Below are 14,249 nucleotides of genomic sequence, written 5' to 3' on the forward strand. Positions count from 1 at the left end.
TCAGGGGGTGGGAATCCTGAGAGCCATCTTTGAATTTTGGTTACCAAATTGTCTATTGACAATTGAACAAATTGTCTAGGAGAGATTTTCTAGGAAGGAAAATGTGGTCCAAAGCCAAGCTAGAAAAGAGTGGCAGCTGTGAAAGTGTGGATTTCTAAATAGAATTGTGAGGATGATTGGTTAAGATGCTTCAGATAGAAGTTAATTTCATCACAGACTTTTTTTTCTGGCAAGGTGGGAATGAAACAGTGTAGTCTGCATATAAATGCTCCAACAGAAAGGGGTTGTCAGAAATCTTTGCCTTCAGTCCAGGTGAGGTCTCCTGGCTAAATTATAGCCAAAGCTGGATATGCAGCTGAAGGTTTCCAGATAAAGTCAGGATTTTGCAACGTTGAAAGAAGCTCTTAAAAAAGGCACATGATGCTACTAAAGAAGGACCCAAGGGGGAAACAGAAGGTCATCCAGTTGTCTGATATTGGGTATCCTTTAGTGTGGAGGAGCAGACTGTGCTTTATTTCCCTGTTACAGAAAACAGTAATGTAGTCACATTCTTCTCAGGAATATACATTTTTGAGACTTTGACAAGTACATCAGCTGGTGTATACTCTTAGTGAATTGGAAGTGGTCTATGACTATGTAAGTGAATGGCACATGAAAAGTTAATTTAATGTAATTGAAGAAACCTCTTCTGATTTTGATTACATGATTAATGGTTTGTTGTTTCATCATAAATAGAATAAAATGAAATGCCTGCTGAGCCTTGTTTAAATTATCTCAAACTATTATTCAGCTAAGGTTTCTGATGTTAAACTGAAAAATTTGTTAAAGGATAGGCCTGGAAACTGAACCTCAAACTTTAACTGCCGTATCTAGAAAGATATTGGTAAAGATACAAGATCAGTTTATATTAAGTACTAAGAAGTATTAAGAAGAAAGGAAGCTGGATTTGAAAAGAGAAGAGCCCACCAGCCTGATTTAAAACTTTAAATTCTATTCTTCCTACCACACTCAAGGATAAAGCAGAAAAATATGGTACAGCTTAGAACTTACTGCTTTATGCCTAATATTAAATTATATTTATTCATTCAAAAATATTTTCTAAGCCCCTCTTATTTCTATTTATGTACTTGGCTTAGCTCTTCTCCCCTGAAGCTCCTTAGGGCAGGTAGCCTGTCTCACTTGTCTTTGTATTCTCAGCAAGCTTAGCCCAGGGCTTGAGACATGGTAAAACCTTAAAGGTGTTACTGACTAGCATTGAATTGGTGGTAGGATTATGCTTGAGAATGATAGCTGATGAGTGTTGGTCTGAGACTGATATAGCCATGTCTCACAGGGTTGGCCTTGGGCTACCATTGTTATTAATATCCTTGATAATAGGCAAGAAAATGGAATCATTTTATGCAGATGTTACCAACTGGTGAATAGGAGTTAGAATTCGGAATAACTTTCTTTTTTAGTAATTTTCTTTTAGGTGTGCTTTTTGGTGAGGAAGATTGGCCCTGAGCTAACATCTGTTGCCAATCTTCCTCTTTTTTTCTTCCCAAAGCCCAACACATAGTTGTATATCCTAATTGTATGTCCTTCCAGTTCTTCTATGTGGGACCCCACCTCAGAATGGCTTGATGAGTAGTATGTGGGTCTGCGCCCAGGATGCAAACTGGTGAACCCCGGGCCACCACTGAAACAAAGTGTGCAAACTTAACCACTTGGCCACAGAACTGGCTCCTGGACTAACTTTTAAAAATTAGATGAGTTGGGAGATGAAACTGATGTCAATGCCCAGTAAGTTTGTATAGTTTGCTAAATACCAGTCAGAAAATGTACTGCTTTGGTGCAAGCAGAGCTAAAAAGAAAGAAAGAACAAACTAGGTATAACCATGGAAAGCAAGTTTCAACTTGTTCATAAATCAGTAGTGAGGAGGTAGTCCTGACTGAACCCCACTTTGATCACACCTTCTCTCTCCTGAGAATCTCCTGATTGCCTATAGGAGAAAACATAAATTTCATCCCACTAGATTGTACTAAATTACTTCTCAGGGCCCTTTCTGTTACTGTAAATCTGTTAACATAATATCAAATTTGCTACTCTAAAATGTATTCATTTGAAAAATTCTACCAGTGCTTTGTGGGCACTCTCTACAGCAAGAAATCGCAGGGCAAAGAGTAACTTAGCAGTGTTCTTGTGTTCAGGCTTTCATGAGGATTTTAGACCAGACACGGTCACAGAGTGAGTCATATGAGAAGGGATGAGAGCTATGTTCCAACACAAGTGTTAGTTGAACCAGGTCACTGTGAATAAGTCAATAAAAGGTAGTATGCGTCAGGATATAGAAAACAATTCTTAAACAGAACTACTCTGTTGAAGGAGGCTTCCAGAAGTGGCTATAAAATCTCTGTTTTATAGTGAGAATGAATGACCTAGTTTTATAGAATGTTGGAGCTGGAAGAGCACTTAGAAAACATCTAATCTAACCCCACTCCCTTCATGACCAGAAAGATAAAATGATTGCTGAAAGTAACACACAGAATTAGTGGCTGAGCCAGGATGCCTGACTCACATCCAGTGCTGTTTTCACTATGCCACACTGTTAACTTTCAGATTCCACAAGATCTGTCACTGAACACTGACATAAAACAAACTCATATACTGGTACGAATCATGACAGTTGAACAAACTGTTGTGCAGAGAACTGTATAAAAGCCAAGAGTTGATCCATTTCTTTACTCTATTTTGGTTATAATATTGGAGTACTGTTTACTGAATATTAGAAATTACAACTTTCTTTTTAAATTTTCTTATTTCTCTTCTGTTCAGTCTGTCTTTATCATTTATGCTGGATTATTCATCTTAAAGCACTGTTCTAATTATATCACTTCCCTTTCAAAGGTCTCCAGTGGGCTATTAAGTTAAGCTTGAAGTACCATTCAAGACTACAATAATATTCTATCCTAACCTTATAGAGTCACTTTCCATGCTTTACTATGTGAATATTATATAAATGTGACCTTATGATCAGCTCATCCCTTATTTGGTCTCTTTTCCTTTGCTCAGACCACTTTGCCATTGGAAATGCCCTTTGTCCTCATTGCTAGCAGATGTAATTCTAATCATCTTTAAGGCAATTTTTACATCCCTTCCTCCATAAAAACTTTTCTGATGGTCTGTACTACTGTGATATGCTAGTTATATGAAAAGGGATGTATTGGATACTATGTATCAATTCTGTTCTAGATCCTTTGGAAAATAAGACACAAGCTCTGCCCACGAAGGCTTACACTCTACTAGAAGGAGACACAGATATGTTAACAAAATTAATTCATTGCACCATTACAGCTGCTGCAATAGAATTATATAAAGGATACAGAGAATGGGAATAGTAAATGGTGTATGTATGTTAGTAAAGGCTTCATAAAAGATAGAAGGGTATGACAGGTGGAGAAGAGCATTCTAGGCAAAGGTAGAAAGTAGAATAAGCAACAGGTTGGAGGTGTGAAATAGTCTGGCATATTTAGGGAACAGCTAACAATGTGATAGGGATGAAATATAAGAAGGAGGGTGTATGTGTGTGCAGGTGTGCCTGTTTGGGTGTATGTATCTGCGTGTGGTTGTACTATAGGGTTTAAAAGTGAGAAAATAGTTTGGAAGGAAATGCAAGAACTAGATCATAAAGGGTCTTGTATACCATTCTAGAGAATTTGAGTTTATCCTCTGGAGAACAGAAAGCCACTAGAGGGCTGGCCCCGTGACCAAGTGGTTAAGTTCACGTGTTCCGCTGCACGCAGCCCAGTGTTTCATTGGTTCGAATCCTGGGCGCGGACATGGTACTGCTCATCAGACCACGCTGAGGCAACGTCCCACATGCCACAACTAGAAGGACCCACAATGGAGAATATGCAACTATGTACCAGGGGGTGCTTTGGGGAGAAAAAGGAAAAAAATAAAATCTTTAAAAAAAAAAAAGAAAAAAGAAAGCCATTAGAGGGTGCAGAGTGAGAAAAAAATAAGTGACATGTAATGGAAAGAGGAAGTGGAGCAGCAAAGATAGAGTTTGCTGATCCCTGAGAGGCTTAACTTTCTTGGTGAAGTAAGAGACAACGTTGTCTGTTGAGAAAAACAGGGCTGCACTTGGGTTTAGGTCTTCTAAAAACCGGTGAAGATTTCAATGGTGGTTCTGGGGAATGAGAGTGAAATATGACCACGAAGGGACTGAAGGCCCAACTGAGGTTGCAAAGTGTAGATTTTTAATGGTTCCAGTCTACAAAATTGTGCAATTTATTCCAGTAGTGTTCAGTAGCCTGGGTGTAGAAGAGAAAAAATGCAAATGCTAAAATTGATACAAGGTTAGGTGTCATAGAGCAAATGTTATAAAAGGACAATGGGGTGAGTAAATTGAAAACACTACCAAAAGAATGATTAAAAGTGAAACCATGAAGAAGTTTAACAAATTGGGAGAAAAGGTAGAGACCGAGGGACTGGAAGATTCACTTATATTTGATAACTGGTGTAGTGACAATAAGGGTGTGAGATAGCCTAAAGTCTAGGAGCTTGTGGTCAGGGTATGGTACACTGGAGTTTAAGATTTTAGTTATGTGATGATAAATAAGACCCCAAGTATGGCCGTGGAATGAGTAACCAAGGAGGAATATGAATGGACATTATTCCAGATAAAGTGGTCAAGAAAAGTTAAAGGCAGTTTGCTGGGTTGGCTGTTTACACGGAAAATGAAGTTACCAAGGTGATAGCAGGATTTGGAGTAGAAAGGAATACTGTAAGCCAAATGTCAAAATATTCAGTGAATTAGGGAAAAATATAACCAGGAGGTCAACAGATGACGACATTAATAAGGAAGATTAGAGGGTGGCATAGATGAATGGCTTTTTGCATCATGGTAGAAGAGTAATGGTTTAAAGTGGCATCAGGGAGCCAGGAGACATCCAACAGACTCTCTAGATCTCACAGTACATGGAATGTAGGAAAATAAGCAGCTTCCTTTTGATCGGGAGGACCAAGTTTTACTTAAGGCAAGGAAGTGGTCGGAGAGTTATTTGAAGAGGTTTAGGATGTAGGAGAACTTACTTATAATGAAAAGGGGGTTCCAGAGGGCATAATGAGGAAGGGTTAGTAGAAAGGTGAGATGTGGAAGGAAGAATTAGGAGGGAGGAAGTACAGGGCATTCTCAGGATGTTAGAACCTTGGAGAGCAGTTGGCCACAGAGGTCGATGGTTCAACTACAGAATTCAATTTTGTGTTTCTACCTCTTCTTTTTACTTTTTCTTGTAGTAATTTGTGTATTTGTCTAATCTCTACTAATCAATTGTAGACTTTTTTGAGGACAAAGACCAGATCTAATTAAAACGAATAGTTTCTGTAGAACCTAGCAGGGAAAATAACAGTTGGTGCCCAGTAAATGTGTTGAATCAGACTAACTCGTTTCCAAATTGCTTTACTGAGTCACATTAGATCTATCATTCATTCACTATATTACTTTCTTATTTTTCCTTTGGTATAACTCTTGAAACAGTAACAGGAATTTTTAAAGAACATTTTACCAAAGCAGAAAAGTACTAAGTACAACTTCGTATGAGAGCTAAATTTAAGCTACTTGTTTTTCATCCAACTAAAGTGATGGGCAAGTCTGACAGCTGAATTATGACTTACAGTGGATCAGCTGAAAGTGAGGCCAGTAGGTTCAACTAGACTGCAAGTTTCTTGAAAGCAGGAATTATATCTTCATGTTTTCTTTTATCTCTTTTACTTCCCCTTGTACTTCCTCAATTTTTTTTTCTAGAGTGGTTAGCATAGCACGTTGCATACACACCAGGAATATAATGAATGGCTAGTGAGATTGTATGCAATTCTTTTTAAAGAAATTATATTACCAACCTGTGTCAGTAGAACATACTCTTTGTTATTCCAAGAATAAGTGCCACCTTGAGCTAGAAGTATCTTTGCATTGTGTTCCAATGGACTTCTACATGTGAAAAAACTGAAACCTGGGGATGGGAGCGGAGTGGTGATGACTTGCTCAAGAGCACATATCTAGTGACAGGGCTGGGACTAGAACCCAGGCATTACAACCCTCACTCGAGTTCTACTACCACACTGCTGCCCCAGTACCTACTCTTCCTTTTGGTCTCCCTTTCATCAGTGACAGATATTCAGATAGCCAATTGAGGTTGTCAGTGCAGCCAAGATCTGTGAAATGGAAATGTTTCGTATTTAGTTCTTTGCTTCTCTCTTTCTCTTGGAGAATTTATCAACTTCATCATTTAAAAAGATCACTTTCGTGTGGATGCCTCAATTCTCTGTTTCAGCCACAAACTATTCACCTGAACTTTAATCTCTCATTTTCAACTGCCTATTAGATTACTCTTCTCGAATTACATGCCTTTTTCTCAATTTCAACATTCTTAAAGATAAGTACATCATCTTCACTCCCAAACGAACTTCTTCAACTGACTTTTCTGTTTTTCTTATTGACACTAATAGTCTTCCAGTAACTCAGGCACAGAACTTGGTAATAATATTTGACCCCACCCCACCCGGACTTCATCCGTCATTTGTAAATTCTAAGTTCTGTTGGATTTTTATTTTGCAGTATCCTCTGACTCTCTCTCTCCCCTACCAACTTAGTTCAGGATCCTTCTCACCATGCCTTGGCTACTTGAAGATAGTTGAACCACGCATCCTCTTTCACCTTTACATGGTCAAAGAGGTGAACTTGGCAAATTTCTGCTTACACTTCAAGATTCAAATTGAAGTTGTCGTTCTCTACAAATGCTTCCTTGTTCATGGTTCTTTCATCTTACTTATTACCGTGCTGTAATTACTCTTTTGCTTGCTTGCATGTCTGTCATACCCATTTAGAGGGTGAGCCCATTAATGGCAGTCAGTCTGCTTTATTCATTTTTGCTCTCTTCCTCTCCTAATTGAGCAACTTTGGAAGAGTAAGTGTGTAGTATTAGATGCTTTTGAGTAATAGAGTATTTAACTCCCCAAGGTGAGTGTGTAGGGGGTGGAGAGAGGAACATGTTTTTGGTATGGAAACGCAGGTGCTATTGTGCAGAAATTTAAATAATGGCGTAAAGTGGAAGTGAAATGTGGACACCTCCAGGAGTAGAGTCTGTTAAAGAGAAACTCGAAAAGTCAAAGCGTGTAGGGGAACATGACTCATAAACGGACACTGTACAAATTACTGGAAAAGAAAGGAAAGGGGATGGGGCAGATGAACCCACACATTTAGGAAGGAACAGAAGGCAAAGAGTTTAAAACAAAAAAGGCAAAAATGGTCTGGTGGGGCTGAAGGAGAGTTCAAAAGTAGCCTAGGTCAGAGACTGATGAAAATCCAAAGACCTAAGGATGTATTTGACTGCAGGGTCTGGGTGAGACTGATGATGAATGTTATTGAATTCAGCCAACAGGAGAGACTGAAAGATTAAATCAATATTTTGATGTAGAGGCCGGCCCGGTGGCACAGCAGTTAAGTTTGCATGTTCCGCTTCTCAGCGGCCCAGGGTTCGCCGGTTCGGATCCCCAGTGCGGACATTGGCACCGCTTGGCACGCCATGCTGTGGTAGGCGTCCCACATATGGAGTGGAGGAAGATGGGCATGGATGTTAGCTCAGGGCCAGGCTTCCTCAGCAAAAAAGAGGAAGACTGGCAGTAGTTAGCTCAGGGCTAATCTTCCTCAAAAAAAAAAAAATTTTGATGTAGTTTTATGACTCTATTAAGTTGAATGCCTCCTCAAGACTTCCTCTACCTTTATAGCTAATGCTAGCATGGGCCAGATGGTCTGCATGTGCTGGAGGACTGCCAACAGGGGTGGAGTGATGAAGGCAGGGCCAAAGCAGAAGAGGAAGTGGGGGAGGTTGGGACTCAGGGCTCAGCCTTCTAAGGCAGATACTTCCTTCACTTCTGCTGAGCAGTGGCAAGATGCAGGAAACTTAGTTTTTATGGGGTGCATGCAGCTCAGAGGGGCCCTACTTTTATTTGGTCAACTCCCCCATGCCCTCTTTCATATTCTTTCCATGTATCCTATTATTGTCAAATGAAAAAAGTTAGTTACGCTGCTCGTCCTCTAAGACTGAGCTCAGGGAGGGAGGGGACAATGTTTTTTTCCCCCAGCTTTACTGAGGTAGAATTGACAAATACGATTGTAAAATATTTGAAATGTACAACGTGATGATTTGATATATGTATACATTGTGAAGGGATTCCCCCCATTGAGTTAATTAACTGAAACCATGATTTTATTAATCTTTTGATACAACAGGCATTTGTTGAATTGGATACATGAATGAATAGGAGAATCGGCAAATATGAATGTTTTGTAAACTGTAAAGCATTATACAAATGTAACTTTTTATGGTTCTCTTTCCTACTCATACTAGGCTCAGCTCAGATTTCACTTCCTGACATCTGCATTGACTACCCCATCCTACAGTCATATCCCTCTTCTTTGAACTTGTATTCTGTTTATTGTCTGTACCAATAATATGGCAGTCAGTGTTCTACCTTCTTTTGTATCTTTTAATGTTTGGGAATCTTGTCTCCCTAGGTAGCTTGTGAACACCCCTAGGATGAGAGAAAAAAAAAAGTCCAGCCATTTTTTCTTAAGCTCTGTGAACACAAAGCCTAGCCTTTCACAATGTGTTGCGCATGGAAAAATGTGCAAAAAATGTTTATTGATTGATTGGTTATTGGGTGACTGGAGTAAAGTTACACATATTCCATGGAGTTTTAATCTATAAGCAACCAGGCTTATGCTAATGATCTCAGCGGCTTTCCTCCATGGTAATAAAAGATCTTGGAGAGGGGAGTAGAAATATTCTCCTGTGATCACTGTAGCCTTATTATCACAATAAGTCGCTTTTTTGCTTGGCATTTCCAGGGATATGCTTAGCAGCCTTTTCACTGGTATAAGAAACTACAGGGGAGTTGATACTGCATTGCTGACAGCTCTAAGATGTGTCTCTCCAGTAGCTTCTTCATCCTTAAGGGAAAAACATCACTCCCATCAAATCTGGCCACTCTGTTCTCAGATAGTTGGATCCCAAACACAGGACACCGTCAAGCCCAAAAGGAACTTGGACTGTGGCATTCAGAGCTAATGACACAGGGTGCCCCTTTGCATAGTAGTGTAACACAAATGTTTTATTCCATGTAATCAGAATAAAGTGATTCATAAGAACAGACCTGAAGGGAAATGCAAGTCACAAAATGGCAATAGAAATCTTGATGAGTGTATGACTGTGGGTGGGAGTGTACAGTGGGAGGATAGTTCCACTCTTAGTCTGGGTGGTAAGAATATGTTACAGACAGCTTATATACTTTTGAACTTTTTGTAAAGCACTAACTAGAGGGCCTACCTTCTTCCAGGAATATCTCTATAAGTCTCTATCTGATTACCAGCCAGCTTGGAATCCCCCTAATTTCTCAGGCCATTGCTCACAGCTGATTCGGAGGCCTGCCTCTAACTTCTTGGTATTTGGATGCCTGGATCTTGGAAACAAGATAATTGTTCTCTAAGAGATTGATTTTTACTTAAGGCCTTTGTCTTAAATAAGAACACAAATTCAGATTAAACATAAAGGGTAACCAATTTGGAATGAAAAGAAGCTTTTAATATCTTCTGAGGCCTGAACTTCCTGGGAACTTTGGAATAAGTGCGTGAGACGTGTCAGAGATGTTTGAGTGTTGTTATTATTAGCTTAATTCCACTTACTATGTTTTATCCATGACAACACAAAGACAACACTATGTAAAAGCAAAGGCTGTAAATCTGAAATAGATGAGAAATATTAACAAATCTTATATTTTAGGCATCTCAAAATGTGATTCCACGCTGGACTTTTCTTTCCTTTTTAGGGAAAAGGGATTCATGAAAAAAAAAAAAAAAAAAAGAAAGAAAGCTTGAATGTGCCAGGGAACTCTAAGTCTAGATCTCAGCTCTTTTTCCTTTTCCATCAGCTACATTTAAGTAGGAGCTCAAATGTCTGGGATGCATTGATTCTAAAACCCTAAATGAGACAATGACATTTTATTCATCAAAAGGAAAATCAGCTCTGTGTTTGAGCTCAAGGGTCTGTGTTTACTCTTCTGTTTTGTCTCTTTCCCTCTATTTCTACAAAAGCCCTTGCTAACTAACTTCTTCCAAACATTTAAAGATTTTCCTTTCTCTTTTTTCTCATACATACTACCCTCTAAATCCAGAAAAAAAACTGGTGGGGCACAAAGAAGGGAAGGATCGTGGTGGGATGGAGTGTGATGGAATGGAATGAGGAAGCAGGATAGAAGAGTTTTGGGACACACAACTTATGTTTAAACAGTGGTCTTCTCTACCAACCTATGAAGAATTCTCAATTGAAGGCCAAAGTAATTGTCAGTTGACGATGTTTTAGCACCAGTATTGTAACATGAATTAACGGACTTAAGGTGTCTGGATTTATCTAATCAGGTCAAATGCCTTCCTTTGTTGCTTTTTCTGTAAGGATGAGGATGTGCCACCATCTGCTATGAGTCTCTCAAACTTCTTAGCAGTTGTATTTCCTCAACTCAAATCAACAAATTGGCATTCTGACTCGTGAATCTCTTTTGTAGGCTTGTTTAGTATGAATCTGTCTCCCAGGAGTTTGCTCATGCCTGATTGAACCGGGAAAGTTGTTTTTTACTGCCTCTCAAATCATACCATATAGACAACCATGTAGCCTGAAACCCAAATAACATTGGTGTAAAGGATAACAATGACTTTAGGTCTTTGTATTTTAGGGAAAGACACATGCACTACCTATATATTCTGAGAACATGATTAGTATTATAACCAAACCTGTGGTTGAACAAGTGGCTTTATGACAGAGTAGTGGAAATTGTGTACATTCAGAACTCGGTGTAAAAAATTATTTTGATCCTTAGCATTTAATCCAAAGAATCAATGGACTTCATAGAAGTAATAGCTAATGAAAAAAGGTAGATAGTATTTTGAGAAAAATACTTCTTAAATATTACTATTAAATTTTTTATTCCTTTCAGAATTCACTTTGAAACTTGCACAGGTATTGTAAAGTTGGTGGTAACCAGAGGGCTGGATCCTACTGATGAGTCCTAGGAGTAAGATGAGATTACTGATGCTTAGAGCGAGGCTCCTGGTCCAGAGGTGTAGTGTTGGGAGCAGAAAGTAACTGGCCCTACTCCCTCCACATGCAATCAATTTTGTTATGTATTTTATTCCCCTGGAATGGACTTTAAACAAAAGTGTTTTGGATGGTAGTTTGTGTTTTCAGTTTGCTTTCATATTTATAATTTTAGAAGATCTGAAAAATATTCCTACAAGCTCACTACTACGTTAGATACATGAGGAAAACAAGAAGTACTGATGCTCAATATTTCCTGCTGCAGAAAACACAGCTGATTAAAAGGCAAAGCTAGGATAAACTCCCAGTTATCCAGGCCCGGTTTCTTTCCCTTTGAAATCCATACAGCAAGGTAGTTTAGAGCAGCCACTGTTACGTTGCAGAGTTTATGACTGGGTTCAAACTTGACGATAGTTTGAAACCAAAGAAAAAAAGCTCTGTGCTTGCTTATGTTAGAATAATTTAATATTTATTGAGTGCTCATGGTGTGTAAGAGGCACTATGCTAGTTATGGTTGGGGAGGGGAGGTTTAAAAGAATAAATAACCTCATATCTTCCCTCAAGACTCTTGGTATCTTGTGAGGAGAAGAAAAATTATATTTCTGTGGCTCTTATTTCTCAGGACCCTCTTCTTCCTCTTGCTTGAAAGTGTAGGCACTGCATAAGTGTCAGTCCTTGGTCATCTCTTAGATTAGATCTGCTTTCTCTAAGCTGAGCTATTCTTATGGCCTTGGCTATCACCCTCCCCAGGTTTAACTTCGGCCTCCACCTCTTACCCATCACTCACATTCAGGGCCATTATTTCCCACCATCCATCAGACATTGCTTCTTGGAATTTTTGCCATCTCCTCAAACTCAATAGATCAAAAACAGAACTCATCATGTCCTACACTTCCCACTTCCATCCCCAAGTTACCTATTTCAGTGAACAGTAGCAGCACAACTGCCCAGATCCCATAGATTCAAAATTTCAGAGACAGCTCTGACTTATTCCTTTCCTGTGCTGCCTGTATTTAATCACTCACCAACCTCCATCTATTATTCATTTTAAATGTCTCTTGAGTCTCTCTCCATTCCATTTTCACTGCCACCAATGTAGTTGAGAGCCTCATTAATTTCTAGTCTATAAGGGGTCTCTCCATCTCTAGTTTTCTCCAAGCGTTGTCAGGTCTATGAAACTCTGCCAGATTCATCTACTCAAAATGTTTTTCCATGATGTCCTCACTTATTCTAAGTTTGCTGATATGATTTCCTATTAAAAAGTGCCTGGAATTCAATGTATAATAATCTGGTCTTAAATTTCTATCGAAATTTATTTTCTCTTATTCCTCAATTTAATCCCTTTACTCTAGCCAGATCAGGCTCCTTGGTGTACCCTGTGGGTGCCAAACTCACTTTTGATATAATATATTTCTAACATCATTTCTGCGAGTAGAATTGAATTCAAACACATATATTGATCACTTACTATGTGCACAGAAAGTTTGCTCAGTATAGTCCCATATCCTAGATATTCTTTTAGGCCTATCTCATTTTATCTTCTCTGTGAAGCCTTCTCCATTCAGCCCAGCCCACTGCTAGCTTTCTTCCCCAAACTCCCTTGCCATGAAAAACATAACATTGGTTTACTGTCTCATATTTTTATGTTCTGTGTCTTGTATCCCCACCAACGTAAGTTTCCCAAGGGCAGGAACTACATCTTACCTTACTTTGTGCCACATACTGTATTGAGCTTAATTGACACTTGCTTAACTGGATTACAACAGATTTGAGATATTTTAATAAGAACATAAGAAATAACAAAATGGATCAAAGTAGAGGTTCATGCAGACCCGTGTTACCTGGGAGATTATGATAGTAACACTTCATAGCATCAAATCCACAAAGTTGGATATGTATCTTAAGGATTAGTGCTCTCCCTTTAATCCCTTATTATCAGCCAATGATACTGCAAAGGCAAATTTATAATTTTCTGTGCCATAGAAGAATCTTGTTTTTACTCCAGATAAATAATTCCTAAACATATCAAAATTTGATTAAGGTAGGAAGGAAAGGGTAGTAGAAAATGAAATTGAGGATTCTGAGCTAGGAAGACACTGAAATGCTGGATTCAGACTGGACTTAATCTGCAAACATTCTTTAACCTACCATTCTATTTGGGTTCACTGGCTCCCAGGGTGATTTATTTCATATGTAGGAACTGACTGGCTAGTGTAGTCATTTAAATATTATGGGGACCTGGGGAGCAGTTTTTGTTAAGGGGATGGATATAAATATAATACATGAGGTTGTTTATTTACTATGTAAACACAGACAACTTTTAGTTCTACTTGGGCAATTAATAGTGAAACAACAACAGAAAATATTTTTGAATGGTTTTAATAGATACCTTAAACTTAATCTTGCTGCAGCAGATACTATAAACTTAAAATTGTCTAGAAACAAAGTTCATTAATATATTTGAAATACAATGCAGTCCCAAGTCCAGGTTTGTTACATTTTGTTTTTGAATAATCACCTGATAACTGTATGGTGTCATGGCCTCTCTCTAGGTTTCAAAGCAATCAGAGCGCTGTAAGCCAGAACCACTGAATTCAAGGTTTTTTTGCTTTTGTTTTTAGCTAGAGATGGAACCCACCAACCCATTTGTTTACCCTTGAAAACAGCTTCATTGCTGCTAAGTAGAAGAATGCTCCTGGCCCAAGATTCTGATTAAAATGTATAAAGTGTTCGCTCTGTGTAAACTTGGTCTGTGTTAGATATGTCTAAGTTACTAAATAGCTAGTGCAATTTTCTTATATTCATTTATAGATATGAGAGCTTTCTATTTGCAGTCTCTAGTCAGAACTTGCCAATTTCTAGTTGTGTGGTGCGTTTCCAGAAAATTCTTAACCACTTTGAGGGGCTGGCCCCGTGGCCGAGTGGTTAAGTTCACGCGCTCCGCTGCAGGCGGCCCAGTGTTTCGCTGGTTCCAATCCTGGGCGCGGACATGGCACTGCTCATCAAACCACGCTGAGGCAGCGTCCCACATGCCACATCTAGAAGAACCCACAATGAAGAATATACAACTATGTACTGGGGGGCTTTGGGGAGAAAAAGGAAAAAAAATAAAATCTTTA

At 38.9% G+C, this 14,249-nt stretch overlaps 1 protein-coding gene across 2 annotated transcripts in view; it reads right to left on the bottom strand.

Moving 5' to 3' along the window:
* Positions 1-14,249, bottom strand: part of CYSLTR1 (cysteinyl leukotriene receptor 1) — a 28,113-nt gene that overhangs the window by 13,059 nt on the left and 805 nt on the right. The gene's annotated exons all lie outside the window — the stretch shown is intronic.

The sequence above is a fragment of the Equus przewalskii genome, chromosome X (assembly GCF_037783145.1).
Source record: "Equus przewalskii isolate Varuska chromosome X, EquPr2, whole genome shotgun sequence".
NCBI classification, from domain to species: domain Eukaryota; kingdom Metazoa; phylum Chordata; class Mammalia; order Perissodactyla; family Equidae; genus Equus; species Equus przewalskii.